The following is a 16,318-nucleotide window of genomic DNA, read 5'->3' as shown; positions in this document are numbered from 1 at the left end:
AGCCAAAATATCCTATTCAACCACAAACATATATACATATGCAGAAAAAAAATCCTCCCCTGCAAAAGCAATTTCAAAAAATTGGAACAGGCAACTACTACAACAGATATTCAGATACTAGTGGAAGGACACAGGAAACATGAAAAAGTAAGGACCACAACAATTGTATAGTCATAGATCCTAATCAAAAAGGATTCCTTGAAAAGCCAGATAAAAACTCAAAATATTAATTTTAAAGAAGTTCTATGAGATGCAAGAGAAATCTGAAAATGAATGCAAAGAAGTCAGAAAATCAATTGAGTATATGAATGAGAAATTTACCAAGGAGACACATATCATTTTTAAAAAATTCTGAAAATAAAAAATTTATTGAGAGAAATACGAAGTACATTAGAAAGCTCCAACAATACAATAAACCAAGCAGAAAAAAGACTCTCAGAACTTAAAGACATGTCTTTTGAAATAATCCAGTCAGGCAAAAGTAAGGAAAAAGAATAAAAAAGAATGAGCAAAGCCTTTGAGAGAGTGGGGCTACATAAAGTGACCCAAAGTTATGAATTATCTGTATTCCAAAGGGAGAAGAGAGATTAAAAAAAAAAGTTTAGAAAGCCTATTTAAGGAAGTAATTGATGAGAACTTCCCAAGTTGAGCAAGAGAGTCACACATCCAGATACAGAAGACTCAGCAATCCCCAAGCAAATCCCCTTTGAAAAAAGGACTTTAACTCAGCGTATTATATTCAGAATATCTAAAGTGAAAGTGAAAGAATTTTAAAATTAGTGAGAGAAAAGTGGCTAATTACCTATAAAAGGGAATCACATCAGACTAACAACAGACTTTTCAGTAAATTCTTTACAGGCTAGAAGAGAATGAGATGGTATTTTCAAAGTGCTGGGGAAGAAAATAAAAATATCTATTAGTCAAGAACTTTACATCCTGCCAGAATAAGCTTCATAAATTAAGGAAAAATAAAGTCTTTTGCAGACAAGCAAATGCTAAGGAAATTTGTCACCACTAGACTAGTCCTACACAAAATGTTGAAAGGGGTCTTAAACATAAAAATGAAAGGTCAATATTCACCATCAAGAAAACACATGGAACTATAAAACTCATAGATCTTATAAAAACAATCACACAAAGGAGGAAGTGAAAGGAATTAGGCCAGGCACAGTGGTGCACTCATGCAATTTCAGCAGTTTAGAAGGCCAAGGTGGGTGAATCACTTGAGCTCAGAAGTTTGAGACCATCTCAGGCAACGTGACAAAAAATAAAAAAATTAGCCTGGCATAGTGACATGCACCTGTAGTCCCAGCTACTTGGGAGGCAGAGGTGGAAGGATGACTTGAGCCTGGGAGGTTGAGGCTATAGTGAGCCATGATCATACCACTGCACTCCAGCCTGGGTGACAGCATGAGCCCCTATCTCAAAAAAAAAAAAAAAAAAAAAAAAAGGCCAGGCATGGTGGTTCACACCTGTAATCCTAGCAATTTGGGAGGCTGAGGCAGTCAGATCACTTGAGGTCAGGGGTTCAAGATAAGCTGGCCGACATGGCGAAACCCAGTCTCTACTAAAAATACAAAAAAAATTAGCTAGGTGTGGTGACACACATCTGTAATCCCAGGTACATGGGAGGCTGAGGCAGGAGAATTGCTTGTACCCAGGAGGCAGAGTTTGCAGTGACCCAAGATCTCGGCTCACTGCAAGCTCTGCCTCCCGGGTTGACGCCATTCTCCTGCCTCAGTCTCTGAGTAGCTGGGACTACAGGCACCCGCCACCACACCCGGCTAATTTTTTGTATTTTTAGTAGAGACGGGGTTTCACTGTGGTCTCAATCTCCTGAACTCGTGATCTGCCCACCTCGGCCTCCCAAAGTGCTAGGATTACAAGCGTGAGCCACCGCACCCGGCCGTGTTTTTGTTTTTCGTATGCTTTGCTGAAGATCAGTTGGCTGTGTTTGGCTTTATTTCTGGATTCTCTATTCTGTTCCATTGATCTACATGCTTATTTTTGTTTGTTTGTTGAGACAGGGTCTCGCTCTATAGCCCACGCTGGAGTGCAGTGGCGCAACCTTGGCTCACTGCAACCTCCACCTCCTGGGTTCAAGCAATTCTCCTGCCACAGCCTCCCTAGTAGCTGGGACTACGGGGGCCTGCCACCACACCCGGCTAACTTTCGTGTTTTTAGTAGAGACAAGGTTTCACCATGTTGGCCACGCTGGTATCAAATTCCTGACCTCAAGTGATCCGCCCACTTTGGCCTCCCAAAGTGCTGGGATTTCAGGCGTTAGCCACTGTGCCCAGCTTACATGTCTATTTTTATACCAGTATCATGCTGTTTGGGTAACTATAGCCTTGTAGTATAATTTGAAGTCAGGTGATGTGATGCCTCCAGATTTGTTCTTTTTACTTAGTATTGCTTTGGCTATGCAGGTTTTTTGGTCCCATATAAATTTTAGGATTGTTTGTTCTAGTTCTGTGAAGAATGTTGATGGCATTTAGATAAGAATTGCATTGAATCTGTAGATTTCTTTGAGTAGTATGGTGATTTTCACAATATTGATTCTACCCATCCATGAGCACAGGATGTTTCCATTTGTTTGCATCATCTATGATTTCTCTCAGTAGTGTTCTGTAGTTTTCCTTTTAGAGATCTTTCACCTCCTTGGTTAAGTATATTCCTAAGGGTTTTTTGTTGGTGGTGGTGTTTTTCTGTTTGTTTGTAGCTATTGTAAAAGGGATTTAGTTCTTTATTTGATTCTCAGCTTGGTCACTGTTGGTGTATAGCAGTACTACTGATTTGTGTACATTGATTTTGTATCCTGAGACTTTACTGAATTCATTTATCAGATTTAAGAGCTTTTTGGATGAATCTTAAGGGTTTTCTAGGTATACAATCATATCATCAGCAAACAGCAACAATTTGACTTCCTCTTTTCCAATTTGGATGCCCTTTATTTCTTTCTCTTGTCTGATTGCCCTAGCTAGATCTTCCAGTACTGTGTTGAATACCTATTCAACCTTGTCTTGTTCCAGTTCTCAGGGGAAATGCTTTCAATTTTTCCCTATTCAGTATGACATTGGCTGTGGGTTCATCATACATGGCTTTTATTACTTTGTGGTATGTCCTTTCTATCACAAAGGGTTTTTATGATAAAGCGATGCTGAATTTTATCAAATGCTTTTTCTGTGTCTATTGAGATGATCATATGATTTTTGTTTTTAATTCTGTTTATGTAATGTATCACATTTATTGACTGGTGTATGTTAAACCATCCCTGCATTTCTGGTATAAAACCCACCTGATCATGGTGGATTATCTTTTTGATATGCTGATGAATTCAGTTAGCTATTTTTGTTGAGAATTTTTACATGAATTGTTTATCAGGAATATTGTTCTGTAGTTTTGTTTTTCTGCTATGTCTTTTCCTGGTTTTGGTGTTAGGGTGATACTGGCTTCATAGAATGATTTTGGGAGAATTATTTCTTTACCTTTTGGAATAGTTTCAGTAGTATTGGTACCAATTCTTCTTTGAATGCCTAATAGAATTCAGCTGTTAATCCATCTGCTTCTGGATTTTTTTTGTTGGAAATTTTTAAATTATTGATTTAATCTCTCTGCTTGTTATTGATTGGTCTGTTCAGGGTTTCTATTTTTTCCTGATTTAATCTAAGAGAGTGGTATATTTTCAGGAATTTATCCATCTCCTGTAGATTTCTCTTTTGAATGTGTGCATGTGTTCATAGTAGTCTTGAATGATCCTTTGTATTTCTGTGGTACCAGTTGTAATATCTCCCATTTCATTTCTATTTGAAGTCATTTGGATCTTCTCTCTTCTTTTCTTGGTTAATCTCACTAACAGTCAATCAATTTTGTTTATTGTTTCAAAGAACCAGCTTTTTGCTTCATTTATCTTTTGTATTTTGTTTGTTTGTTTCAATTTCATTTAGTTCTGCTCTGACCTTTGTTATTTCTTTTCTTCTGCTGTGTTTGGGTTCAGTTTCCTCTTGTTTCTCTAGTTCCTTGAGGTGCAACCTTAGATTGTTTATTTGTGCCTTTCAGACTTCTTGATGTAGGCATTTAATGCTATGAACCTTCCTCTTAGCACTGCTTTTGCTGTATCCCAGAGGTTTTGATAAGTTGTGTCCCTACTATTATTAATTTCAAATAATTTTTTAATTTCCACATTGAATTCATTGCTAACTCAAAAATCACTCAAGAGCAGATTATTTAATTTCCACATATTTATATAGTTTTGGGGGTTCCTTTTGGAGTTGATTTACAGATTTATTCCATTGTGGTCTGAGAAGATACTCGATTGGATGTTAGTTTTCTTAAATTTATTGAAACTTGTTTTGTGGCCTATCATATGGTATAACTTGGAGAATGTTCCATGTGCTGATAAGAAGAATGTTTTACAAATATCTGTTAAGTCCATTTGTTCTAGGGTATAGTTTTAGTCCATTGTTTCTTGTTACGGGTAGTCAGGGACCCCTAACGGAGGGACCAGCTGGAGCCAAAGCAGAAGAACATAAATTGTGAAGATTTTGTGGACATTTATCAGTTCCCAAAATTAATACTTTTATAATTTCTTAAGCCTGTCTTTACTGCAATCTCTGAACATAAATTGTGAAGATTTCATGGACATTTATCACTTCCCTAACAATACTCTTATAATTTCTTATGCCTGTCTTTACTTTAATCTCTTAATCCTGTTATCTTGATAAGCTGAGAATGTACGTCACCTCAGGACCACTAGTGTACAAATGGATTGTAGAACGTGTGTTTGAACAATATGAAATGTGATTGTAAAACACGTGTGTTTGAACAATATGAAATCAGTGCACCCTGCAAAAAAAAAAACAGAATAACAGCAATTTTCAGGGAGCAAGGAAAGATAACCATAAGGTTTGACTACCTGCGGGGTCGGGCAGAATAGAGCCATATTTTTCTTCTTGCAGAAAGCCTATAGATGGATGTGTGAGTAGGAGAAATATCACGGAATTCTTTTCCCAGCAAGGAATAACCCTGTGGAAGGCATGCATTCCAGGGGGTAGGTCTATAGATGGCCACTCTGGGAGTGTCTGTCTTATGCGGTTGAGATAAGGACTGAAATACGCCCTGGTCTCCTGCAGTACCCTCAGGCTTACTAGGATTGGGAAATTCCAGCCTGGTAAATTCTAGTCAGACTGGTTCTCTGCTCTCAAACCCTGTTCCCTGTGAAAATGTTTATCAAGACAATGCGTGCACAGTGGGACATAGACCCTCATCAGTAATTCTAATTTTGCCTTGGCCTTGTGATCTTTACTGCCCTTTGAAGCATGTGATCTTTGTGACTTACTCCCTGTTTGTACATCCCCTCCCCTTTTAAAATCCTTAATAAAAACTTGCTGGTTTTGAGGCTCAGGGTTGCCATCACGGTCCTATCGTTATGTGATGACACCCCTGGAGGCCCAGCTGTAAAATTTCTCTCTTTGTACTCTTTCTCTTTATTTCTCAGACCAGCTGACACTTAGGGAAAATGAAAAGAACCTATGTTGAAATATTGGGGGCTGGTTCCCCCCGATAATTTCTTTTTGACTTTCTGTTTTGATGATCTATCTAGTGCTGTCAGTGGAATATTGAAGTCCTCCACCATTATTCTGTTGTTGCCTATCTCATTTCTTAGGTCTAATAGTAATTGCTTTATAAATTTGGGAGCTCTGGTATTAGGTGCATATAAACTTAGGATTATAATATCTTCCTGTCAGACCAATCCTTTTATTATTACATAATGTCTTTCATTGTCTTTTTTCACTATTGTTGCTTTAAAGTCTGTTTTGTCTGATATAAGAATAGCTACTCCTACTTGCTTTTGGTTTTTCCATTTGCGTAAAATGTTTTTTTCCACCCCTTTAACTTAAGTTTATGTGAGTCTTTATGTATTAGGTGGGTCTCTTGAAGACAGTAAATATTTAGTTGGTGGGTTTTTATCCATTCTGCCATTCTTTATCTCTCAAGTGGAGCATTTGGGCCATTTACATTCAACATTAATATGGAGATGTGAGGTGCTGTTCTATTCACCATGTTAGTTGTAGCCAAGATACTTTGTTTTTTTCATTGTGTTATTGTTTTGCAGGGCATGTGAGATTTATGCTTTAAGAAGGTTCTATTTTGGTGATATTGAGGTTTTGTTTAGTGATTTAGAACTCTTTAGCATTTATTGTAGTGCTGGTTTGGTAGCGGCAAATTCTCTCAGCATTTGTTTGTCTGAAAAAGACTTTGTCTCTCCTTCAATTATGAAGCTTAGTTTTGCTGCATACGAAATTCTTGGCTGACAATTATTTTGTTTAAGGAAGCTAAAGATAGTACCCCAATCCCTTCTGGCTGGTAAGGTTTCTGCTGAGAAATTTGCTGCTAATGTAATAGGTTTTCCTCTGTAGGTTACTTGATAGTTTTGTCTCACTGCTCTTAAGATTCTTTCCTTCATTTTCACTTTAGATAGTCTGATGACTATGTGCCTTGGGGATAATCTTTTTGCAATGAATTTCCCAGGTGTTATTTGAGTTTCTTGTATCTGGATGTCTAGCTCTCTAGCAAGGCCAGGGAAGTTTTCTTCAATTATTCCCTCAAATAAGTTTTCCAAACTTTTAGATTTCTCTTCTCCCTCAGGAACACCAATTATTCTTAGGTTTGGCCATTTTACATAATCCCATATTTTTAGAGACTTTGTCCTTTTTTTATTTTCTTTCTCTGCCTTTGTTTAATTGGGTTAATTCAAAAGCCTTATCTTTGAGTTCTGAAATTCTTTTTGCTACCTATTCTAGTCTATTGTTGAAACTTTCCACCGTATTTTGTATTTCCCTAAGTGCATCTTTCATTTCCAGAAGTTCTGATTGTTTCTTATATCTATTTCTCTGAAAAAGTTTTCATTCATATTCTGGATTTTTAAAAATTCTTTAAGTTGGTTTTCAACTTTCTCTGGTATATCCTTGAGTAGCTTAATAATCAACCTTCTGATTATTTATCTGGCATTTCAGAAATTTCTTCTTGGTTTGGATCCATTTCTGAGGAACTAGAATGATCTTTTGGGGGTGTTATAGAACCCTGTTTTTTCATATTCAAAAAATTACTTTTCTGGTTCCTTCTTATTTGGGTAGACTATTTCCTCAAATTATTCTTAATTTTTTTTGTTTTGACTGTGGGGATTTTTTTCTATTTCTTTTTTTCCCCGTTTTAAGGATCAGGCTTTACTGACTTTAATGTTTACAGTTTATTTTAACATAATTTGATTTTTGGTGCTTTAGGGGGAAAACACTGTATGAGTTCCTTTATCACAGGGAGTCTTTGTGCTCTGGTTGTAGTAGTTAGGTACTTGGAGTGTGGGCCAGTTCACTGTGTCCTATGGGGTTGGAATGGTAGCAGTCTCTTGAGGCTTATCTCATTCTCTCATAGTATTCACTTTATTTGTTTAATTTTTCCCAGTATTTTATTTACTGAGTTGATGATTCAGGCTTCAGGCCAATAGGGGAGGTATCCTTAGGTGGGCACTGGTTGTAGCTAAAGGAGGTTTGTAGATATAATACCCACTGGAGATCAGAAGTCCTACCCTTGATGAATGTGGCTGGGGAAGCTCTCAATTAGATGTGCAGAGAGGTTTTATCAAAATGAAGAGTGGGAGCTACCTCAGTTCCCCTGCCAGGCCAGCAGGTAGGCTATTCACCTCACAGCCTCTCCTGTCCCAGTGTTCCAGCTACTCAGATCATATAAGCACCTCTTTCCATTGTAGAAATGTTAATCTTCCAACTATGGAGGAATTGTGACTCTGCCTCTCATGCAGGCCTGAATCTGGGGAGTGATCCTCCTATGGGGCTACAATCACCCTAAATTGTACCAGGAAGGCTGTCTACAGATGCATCCATGCTTCATTCCCATGGGAGAAGCCCCAGCTGTGTCTGCAGTAGTGTGCTGGGGGAACAAGGACCCCTTCTCCAAGGCTCTTTATGATTACAGAGGCTGCCTGCCGGTTGGCATAGGTATACAGATTTTCCCTACTGTGCCCAGCTCTGCAACTGTATCTCTGCTATAAGAAACTTCCCACCAGCAGAAAGATCTGGGACTAAAGGCCCACCATCTAGATTCTTTTGTCCTATAGGGTGATCCTTTGATGTGGATCTCTCCCACTTCCGCCAGGACTGGGGCTTCCTGAGAGCTGGACTGCAGTAGTCATTATTGCTCTTCTGGGTCTAGTCCACCAGTGGGACTACCAGGCTTTGGGCTGGTGCTGAGGAATATTTCAGGCTTCCTGGCAGTGGATACCAGCATCTGCTCTGATGGTGACAGCAGGGGGTGTGACATAGACTCTGTGAGACTCCTTGGTTGTAAATAGGTTTAGCATACTGGATTTCTCAAATGCTGGTTATGCTAGCAGTGAATTTGTGACATGGACAGACTCAGGATCTCTGGTTAGCCAGCATGTTGCAGGCAGTGGCGTTAGCTGGGATCTCACCATTATTTTCTCTTCCCTGGGTGCAGTCTTACTCTATTGAGAGGTGCTGTAATGGCCTGAGTTGGTTGGCCTCCAGCTGGGAGGTAGCACTTGCAAAAGAGCACCAGTTGCATTAGTAGCAGTAGGATTTAAGCTTTTCCTAAATTGTCCAGGGGAAGTATTCTAGCTTCTCAGGCAACGGATAGGGCTATAAAGCTCCCAAAAGTTTATGTCTTTGTGCTAAGTTACCAGGGCAGATAGAGAAATACCATCAGGTAGGGTCAGGATTAGGCAGGTCTGAGCTCAGACTCTCCTTGTCCAGGGCCTGCCTCAGCCACTGTGGTGAACAGAGGGTGGTTCCCAGGCCACCAGGGCAATGTTCCAGAAGAAAGTATAACTGTCTCTACTGTGCAGAAGAGTTCACAAAGGGAGTGAGGATTAGCTGACAGCAGTAGGTCCCACCCAGCTCCCACACAGTTGGTGAGGCTGGTCTCACTCCACAGTGTCCCACTAACAGCACTAGGTTTAGATCCAGGCAGTCTGCACACAGAACTCAGACCTGACCCAAGCCATAAGCTTCCCCACAGAGACAGCAATAACAGCTTTAAGGCCATTCCCCTCCCCATCTGCCCACAAGGTAGGCATGCAGCTTCTATGTTTGTGTCTGCAGCATACTTCCTGCTCACTCCTGGATTCTCTTCAAGAAAGTTTGTTCCCACTCAAAATTATATCATAAAATTCAGTTGGGAGCTTCTTTCACCCTGTGACCCCTCCTTGGGTTTGTTGGCTAACTTCCCCCAGGGTGCCTGTGGGAAATAATCAGGAATGGCTTCCCTGGGCTCATGCTGCAGATTGTGAATGCCTACAAGGCACTTCCCACCGCTGCTTCTACTTTAATATTTCACGTTTCTCCCTAAATTCATTCCAGCTCTCAGCAGGGTTAAGACCTTATCCCATGATCTGGGTTTTCAGATTCCCCAATAGGGATGTGTGTTTGGATGCAGGTTTTCCCCCTCTCACACTCTGGGAACTTATAATTTTTCACCTGTCTCATGGAGTAGGCTATAGCCTGCTGCTTCTTTCAAAGGCTCTGTGAATTCTTTCAGTTTTCCTGACAAGTTCCTGTGGTAATTCATGGAAAAAAAATTAACAGTATGAATCTCCACCCACTATTCTGTCCTTTCAAGTGGGAGGACACTAACACTACCTCCTATCCACCATCTTGAAAAAAAACAGAATGGGTTTTTTTTAATGATCCAAGAATATGCTGTCTACAAGAAAGTCATCTTATCCATAAAGACACACATAGACTGATAAAAGTAAAGGTATGGAAAAAGATATTCCACACAAACAAAACCAAAAGTGAACAGAAGTAGCTATACTTATATCAGATAAAACAAGTTTTAAATAAAAAATGGTAATAAAAGACAAAGAAGGTTATTATATAAAGATAAAGGGATCAAATAAGCAGGAGGATATAACAAACCTAAATATATAGGCACCCAACATGAGAGCACCCAAATTCACCAAACAAATTTTACTAGATCTAAAGAAATAGACACTATAATAACAGTGGGAGACTTTAGCACTCCAGTCATAGCAATAGACAGGTAATTGAGACATAAAATTAACAAAGAAACATTGAACTTAAATTGGACTTTAGACAAAATGGACTTATCAATTATTTATATGACATGCTACCCAACAACTATAAAATGTACATTCTTTTTATCAGCACATGGAATATTCTTCAGGATAGACCATGTTTAGGCCACAAAGCAAGTCTTAACAATTTTTAAAAAATAAAAATCATACCAAGTATCTTCTCAGACCACAGTGGAATAAACCTAGAAATCAGTACCAAGAGGAACTTCAGGAACTGTACAAATACATGAAAATTGAACAGCATGCTCCTGAATGATTACTGGGTCAATAAAGAAATTTAAATGGAAAATTTTAAAAAATTAAAACTAATGAAAATGAAAAGACAACATACCAAAACCCATGGGACACTACAAAAGCAATGCTGAGTAAATTTTACAGTATTAAATGCCTACATCAAAAAAGCAAAAAGATCACAAATTAACAACCTAATGGCACACCTCACAGAACTAGAAAAACAAGAACAAACCAAACCCAAAGTTAGCTGAAGAAAACAAATGACAAAGATCAGAGCAGAACTAAATAAAATGAGACCAGAAAAAAAATCAATGAAATAAAACGGTGGTTGTTCAAAAAGATAAACAAAATTGATAAACCACTATCTAGATTAATCAAAAAGAGGATCCAAATAAACAGAATCAGAAATGAAAAAGGAGACTTTGCAACTGATACCACAGAAATACAAAAGATCATCAGAGACTATTATGAACAACTATATGTTAACAAACTGGAAAACCTAGAGGAAATGGATAAATTCCTGGACACATACAACCTTCCAAGATTGATCCCGGAAGAAATAGAACTCCTAAACAGACCAATAATAGCAAAATTTAGTCAATAATTTAAAAAATCTCCCCCCAACAAAAAAGCCCAGAACCAGATGGATTCACATTCAAATTCTACCAACTATACAAAGAAGAATTAATGTCAGTCTTCCTGAAACATTCAAAAAAAAATGGAGGAGGAAGAAATTATCCCTAATTCATGCTATGAGATCAAGATCACCCTAATACCAAAACCAGACAAGGAGACAGCAAAAATATAAAACTATAGATCAATATTCCTGATGAACATAGATGCAAAAATCTTCAACAAAATACTAGCAAATCAAATTCAATAGCACATTACAAAGATAATACTCACCAGGCATTGCAGCTTACACATGTAATCCCAGCACTTTGGAGGCTAAAGCAGGAGAAGTGCTTGGGGCCGGGAGTTTGAGACCAGCCTGGGCAACATAGTGAGACCTCGTCTCCACTAAAAGTTTAAAAATTAGTTGGGTATGGCAGTGCACACCTGTAGTCCCAGCTACTCAGGAGGCTGAGGCAGAAAGATTGTTTTGTAGCAGGATGAGCTGCAGACAAAACCCCTCAGACACCGAGTTAAAGAAGGAAGGGCTTTATTCGGCTGGGAGCTTCAGCAAAACTCACATCTCCAAAAACTGAGCTCCCCGAGTGAGCAATTCCTGTCTCTTTTAAAGGCTCACAACTCTAAATGGGTCCACATGAGAGGGTCGCGATTGATTGAGCAAGCAGTGGGTACATGACTGGGGGCTGCATGCACTGGTAATTAGAACGGAACAGAACAAGACAGAGATTTTCACACTTTTCCATACAATGTCTGGAATCTATAGATAACATAACCGGTTAGGTCAGGGGTCAATCTTTAACTAGGCCCAGGGTGCGGCAACGGGCTGTCTGCCTGTGGATTTCTTCTCTGCCTTTTAGTTTTTACTTCTTTCTTTGGAGGCAGAAATTGGGCATAAGACAATATGAGGGGTGGTCTCCTCCCTTAGCTTGAGCTCAGGAGTTTGAGCTTAAAGTCAGCTATGATTGTGTCACTGCACTCCATCCTGGATAACAAAGCAAGACCATGTCTCAAAAAAAAAAAAAAAAAAAAAAACCACAACAACAAAAGAGGATGTAAGAATAGTTCAACATACATAAATCAATAAATGTGATACATCACATGAACAGAATTAAGACAAAAAACTGTAATCATCTCAACAGATGCAGCAAAAGCATTTGATAAAATTCAGTACCCCTTCATTATAAAAAATCTTCAACCAACTAGGCATAAAGGAACATACCTCAACGTAATAAAGCCCATATATGACAAACCTACAGCAAGTGTCACACTTAATGGGGAAAACTGAAAGCATTCCCTCTAAGAACTGGAACAAGACAAGATGCCCACTTTAACCAGTCATATTTAACATAGTACTGCAAGTCTTTGCCAGAGCAATCAAGCAAGAGAAATAATAAAAGTTATCTAAACTGGAAAAGAGAAAGTCAAATTATTCTTGTTCACTGATTGATTATATAATCTTATATCTAGAAAACCCTAAAGACTCCACCAAAAAACTTTTGGATTTGATAAATGAACTCAGTAAAATTTCAGGATATAAAATTAATATGCGGTAGCATTTCTATAATGGTCTATCCATGGACCAAATTAAGAAGGCAATCCCACTTATAATAGCTACCAAAAAAATTAATAAAATATCTGGGGATATATTTAACCAAGGATGTAAAAAATCTTTTAAAGGAGAATTACAAAATACTGGTGAAAGAAATTATAGATGACACACACAAATGGAAAAACATCCTATGCTTATGGATTGGAAAAATTAATTTTTTTTTGAGACAGAGTCTTGCTCTGTCACCCAGGCTAGAGTGCAGTGGCATGATCTCGGCTCACTACAACCTCCACCTCCTGGGTTCAAGCGATTCTCCAGTCTCAGTCTTCCAAGTAACTGGGACTGCAGACATGCGCCACCATGCCTGGCTAATTTTTGTATGTTCAGTAGAGACGGAGTTTTGCCATGTTGGTCAGGCTGGTCTCGAACTCCTGACCTCTAGTGAACCACCCGCCTCAGCCTCCCAAAGTGCTGGGATTACAAGTGTGATCCACCGTGCCTGGCTGAATTAATAGTCTTAAAATGACCACACAGCCCAAGGTAATCTACAAGTTCAATGCAATCCCTATCAAAATGCTAATGTCATGTCCACACAGGAGGTCTAAAAAAAATACCAATGTCAATTTTCACAGAATTAGAAGAAATAATTCAGAATTCAGAGTTAGAAGAAATGGATTCATATGGAGCCAAAAAGGAGCCCAAATAGCCAAAGCAATCCTAAGGGGAAAAAATAAAAAGCTGAAGGTATCACATTGCCTAACTTCAAATTATATTACAAGGCTATAGTTACCAAAACAGCATGATACTTATATAAAAATCAACACATAGATTAATAGAACAAAATACAGAACGCAGAAATAAAACCACAGACTTACAGCCATCGGATCTTTGACAAAATTGACCAGAACATATACTGGAGAAAGAACATCCTTTTCAATAAATTGTGCTGGGAAAAATCGAATTGCCATATGTGGAAGAATGAAACTGGACCCCTATCACTCGCCAAATACAAAAATCAACTCACAATAGATTAAAGACTTGAATGTAAGACCTGACACTATAAAAATGCTAGAAAAACATAGGGAAAACTCCTGTAGACATTGGGCTAGTCAAGAATTCGTGAAGAAGACCTCAAAAGCACAAGCAATGAAAACAAAAATAGACAAATGGGACTTAAAGTTAAAAGCTTCTGCATAGCAAAAGAAATAATTGACAGAGTGACAAACAATCTGTGGAATGGGAGAGAATATTTGCAAACAATACATCCAAGAGGGGACTAATATCCAGAATTTACAAGGAACTCAAACAACTCAATAACAAAAAATAATCCCATTAAAAAGTGGGCTAAAGACATGAATAGACATTTTTCAAAACAAGATAAACAAATAGCCAACATGTATATGAAAAAATGTTACACATTACTAATCATCAGAGAAATGCAAATTAAAATCACAACGAAATATCATCTTACACCAATCAGAATGACTATTACTAAAAAGACAAAAAAAATAACAGCTGTTGGAGAGGATTTGGAGAAAAGGGAACTCTTACACACTGTTGGTGAGAATGTAAATTAGGACAACCTCTATGGAAAACAGTATGAAGATTTCTTAAGGAACTAAAAATAGAACCACCATACAATCCAGCAGTCCTACCCAGCTGAGTATCTACCCAAAGGATAAGAAATCATTTTATCACAGAGATACCTGCATACCTGCACTCATATGTTTATCACAGCATTACTGACAATAGCAAAGATACGGAATCAATCTAAGTGTTCATCAATGGAGGACTGGATAAAGAAAATGTGGTGTATATACACAATGGAATACTATTCAACCATAAAAAGAATGAAATTGTATCTTGTGCAGAAAGATGGATAGAATTGGAGGCCATTTTCTGACATGAAACAACCCAGATACAAAAAGACATGTTCTTTAGCTTCTCACTTATAAAAGGGGACTAAATAATGTGTACACACAAAGCAGAATGTGGAGTCTGGGATAATGAACAATGGAAACTCAGAAGGACAGAAGGTTGGGGGGTAACGGGAGGTTGCTTGGTGGGTACCATGTGCCTTGCTCTAGTAATAAATGATGCACTGAAGGCCCTGACTTTACCACAGTGCAATATGTCAACAGCAAAATTGCACTTTACCCAATGAATATATACAAATAATAAAACAATGAGATACCACTACATACTTATTAGAATGGCACCAAAACACAGGCACCACCAAATGTTGACAAAAATGTGGAGAAACAGGAACTCCCATCCATTGTTGGTGGGAATGCAAAATGGTATAACTACTTTAGAAGACAGTTGGGTAGTTTCTTACCATTCAACTCAGCAAGCGCTCTTGGTATATTTACCCAAAGAGCTTAAAAATTTATATCTACACAAAAACCTAAACATGAATGTATACAGCAGCTTTATTCATAATTGCCAAAACTTAAAAGCAACTAGAACATCCTTCAATAGGTGAATGGATAAATAAGCGATGGTACATCCAGACAATTAAGAATTATTCAGCACTGAAAAGAAATGAGCTAATAAGCTATGAAAAAACATAAAGGATATTTAAATGCATAAAAGAGTGAATTTTATCATATTTAATTAGGTCTCAGTAATTTTTAAATCTCTTTAAGGATGTTATCATTAGGATAAACTGAGTAAAAGGCACACAGGATTTTTCTGTGGCATTTTATACAAACGTATGTGAGTTTACAGTGATTTCAAAATAAAAAGTTTTGAAGAAATAAATTTTTTAATTATGAGATTTTAAAAACCTCCTTAAGAGATGCACAAAGAAGAAAAAATAAGAAGAAAAAGACTACACTAAAAATCAGAACCCAGGAGGAGTGTGGATCACAACCATGGGTTCAGATTTCGAGATGATTTACCCAAAGTCATATTCATGTGAGAGATGAATATGGCTTCTTCATTCTGAGGTTGCTCAAGTTGTCACCAGAAACCTGCTGCCAGTGATGACTCAAAATGTTCCCCACGATTTAGAGGAATCCCACAATCCTCAGCAACACACCACAGCTTGAGGTCTTTCCCCAAAAGCTCATGGTGGCAGTTCCTGCCGAGAGTCAAGTCAATCTGCAACCATTCCAAATCTCCCAGCTGTACTTTCCACCAATGAAGAAGACCAACCCAGGACAAGTGGCCTTGCCTAATGAGAGACTGGTGAACCACAAAAACACTTCCCAAAAAATCCACAGGGTCACAAAGTGGCAGAGCTGTCCATGACAGTTGATAAAGTTCCTCTTTTGGGTTCCACGTATGCCTGACAGACTTCCTCCCTTTGGTCCAGCAACCTCAGCTCCATTAACCACAGGTGGGCATCACTATGGAGTAAGTGGGGTGGGGCATTCTGGCAGGAAGCAAAGGGGTAAACAGTCAAAGAGAGTTTGAACTTCAGTTTGGGAAAAAGGCCTTCTCTACACCCATCTAGAAGCCAGAACTTGGTTTTCATCGGAAGACCTGAGTTTTATCTCTTCTCAGTTATCGTGGAACTTTACAAAAGTTCTTTAATCTGTTTCCCCATCTCTGTTGGTGATAATAATACCTCTCAAGAAATATTAAGATGACATCTCTCAAGAAATATTAAAATGCAATGAGGTCATGGATATTCAAATACTGGATTTTTCCTTTTCCTTAAGTCAGTGTTGCCCAAGGTGTGGCCTACAAACTATTAATGTTACATAAGAAAATTTTAGATTAAAATAGACTTTTTAATTTTAATCCTTATAAACTTGACTTAAAGG

This window comes from Hylobates moloch, unplaced genomic scaffold (genome assembly GCF_009828535.3).
Source record: "Hylobates moloch isolate HMO894 unplaced genomic scaffold, HMol_V3 SCAFFOLD_6, whole genome shotgun sequence".
NCBI classification, from domain to species: Eukaryota; Metazoa; Chordata; class Mammalia; order Primates; family Hylobatidae; genus Hylobates; species Hylobates moloch.
This window is presented reverse-complemented; position numbering follows the sequence as displayed.